The following is a 2,849-nucleotide window of genomic DNA, read 5'->3' on the forward strand; positions in this document are numbered from 1 at the left end:
CCTAAATTAATAATGCTTATCCCATTCAAACTATGCTGACTTCACTCTCCATTGGAGAATCTGTTCTTTTTCAGCCAACCCACAGCTGAAACCACAGAGGAATTGATGAGACAAGCAAGAATGCTGCTTCCATGCAGAACCTGATAATCAGCACCAGGGTGAAGGAGACAGACCCTGAAGACACTCAACACCTACCAAAGTAGAGATCCAGAGGCTCCTAAGAGCTCATCACTGAAGTGGACTTAAAACACAACCACCACAGCTCAGGAAACTTTGTGGAAGAGGGGCGGAAAGATTGTAAGAATCACCCACAGGCTGAGACTTCATGCCCAGTGGCATTCCCTCACCTTCAAATTAAAAAAAAACAAAACAACACTGACTGCTGCTCCCACAATGCATAACCCACAAGTCCACAGGGAACGCCTGCCACCCCACTGAGGAGGGTCCCCAGTGGAATGGGGCGAGGGGCGAGGGAAAAGATGGTACCAACACATGATGCAGCTGTACAAGATATGTTGTTAATAATAATAATAAAGGGAAAAAAAGAAAGTAGGCCCTCAGTCCCATCACACCAAGAATTTGGCCAATAACCACATATTAGTTGCTTTCTCACTTCTGTGAACAAATATCTGACCAGAAGCAACTTAAGGGAGGAAAAGCTCTGTATCAGCCACACTTGAAGAGGATTCAGTCCCAATGACAGAGGAGGCATGGCCGACCAGCTTGGAGCACTTCATCTAGGAAGCAGAGAATTACCAGAAAGTGGAGTCAGGCAATAAAACCTCAAGTGTCCCATGATCCCCACCTCTGGCCACCAGTGACTCGCTTCCTCTAGAAGCCTCTACCTCCTAAAGGGTCCACCACTTTCGCAGACAGTGCCATCCGCTAGGGACGAAGTGTTCAAACGCATGAGCCTATGTGATACATTCAAACTACTGCCAATCACATGAGCTCTAAAGAGAACCACAAGCTTTAGGACGGAACACAGTCTGGCCACCACCTGAGACCCTGAGCAGAGTCCCCAGGTAGGCCAGGACCAGCCACCGGGCCCTGAGAAACTATGAGATATAAGTGCCGCACGTTTCGAGCCCTGATGGGACTTGTGTGGTAGCAGTTAAGACATCGCGGGCTGTCAAGGTCCACGTCCTGCTCCGACAGAGAGGGAGCTGGGAGTGGTTCGCCTCTGGTTGACAACTTGACAGGATTTACAATCACCATGGAAACAAATCTCTGAGCATGTCTACGAGGGATCCTAGATTAGATTAACTGAGAGGGAGGACCACCCTAACGGTGAGTGGCACCATGCCACGGGCTGGGGCCCTGGGCTGTATAAAAAGGAGAAATTTAGCTGAGCACTGGCATTCATTTTTCTCTGTTTGCTGACTATGGACTCGAGATGAGCAGCTGCTGTGTGGTCCTGCCAGCATGTCCTCCCCCCAGGAGGGACAGTCACCGAGAACCGTGGGCCAAAAGAAGCCTTGCTTTCCTTGAATCACTTTTGTCAGACACTTGTCACACCAGTGGGAAAAGCAGCTGCAAACAGACTGCACGTGCGTACGTCACTTTGTGCTTCTGGCTTTACTTGGGGAACTGGGGAGTTGAACCACAGACTGGCAGGTTTTGCACGAAAGCAGTTTTAACTGCTGAGCCATCTCCCCAGCCTGAGACACGTTATTACTAATGCCGAGCCTTTACTTGAACCTGAAGAGGGGAAGCTGACCAGAGCTGAGGACTTCCATGGGCCAAGAGCCCACCTGTGGTGCTTGGGAATGGCCTGGAAAACGTGGCCACCACCTGCTCTGCCCTCCGGCTGTTGCCACCAGGGTTCCCATTACTGAGCCCTGCCAGAAGCAGTGGGGAGGGGCTGGCTGCTAGGTCCCCTGGGTCAACTTTTGAGGGGACAAAAGAGACATGGAAGACTCAGAGTTGCAAATGGAATACACGTCTAACACTGGTGTCTCCTCAGGTGAGCTATAAGAGCAGGGACAGACTCTTCCATTGTCAGGTACAGAAATAGACCCAAGGCCACTTGTATAAGCAGACAGGAACGCAGGGAGGGCTTAGGCTTTGGTTTCCATGGTAGAACTAAATAGCAGTCCCTGCCCCCCCCCACCACCACCACCAAAAAAACTACCTCATGACTGGGGTTTTGGCTTTCTGTCTTGATAAGTGGGCTGGTCAAATCCTGTCTTCACGTAATTTGCTTTCCTCCAGAGGCCCCTGTACTATAATTACATGTTGGGTCCCAGCATTTTTCAAGGCCCCAGAGACAGACCATTCATAGACTAAGGCTGGCCATAAATCAGACTGCACTGCAGTTAATGGGTAAGTGAGCTGGTCTCCAGAGAATAGTGTCACCATTTTTTTTTTTTCCTAGCTATTCCTTAAAAGATACAATTTATTCTTGAAAGGTACAATTTACTCACTGTTCTGATGACAGTGGACTTGTTTAAATGCCCTGCGTCTTATTTTACGACCGCAGAGTTGAGGATCTACATAGGTTGCTAGGGTACTTAAACAACAGAATTTATTGTTGCATAATTCTGGAGGTTAGAAGCCCAAGATCAAGGCATTGTTGCGGCTGACTTTTTTTTTTTTTTTTAAGGACATAGTAATGTTGGGTAAGAGCCCACTCTGATGACGTTATCTCAATGGGATCATTTGCAAAGACTATTCCCAAATAAGGTCCCGTCCTAGGAGTTAGAACCCATCTTTCTGGAGGGGTCCCTACCCAATCTATAGCCCAGGCAAACATGCTCCGCAGTGACAGCTTCAAAGCCCCTGGTGAGTCCTTTCATCACGGTCAGGGAGACACAAAATGGTGCAGACACTTTGGAAACACGTGGGCA

The sequence above is a fragment of the Jaculus jaculus genome, chromosome 15 (genome assembly GCF_020740685.1).
Source record: "Jaculus jaculus isolate mJacJac1 chromosome 15, mJacJac1.mat.Y.cur, whole genome shotgun sequence".
NCBI lineage: Eukaryota > Metazoa > Chordata > Mammalia > Rodentia > Dipodidae > Jaculus > Jaculus jaculus.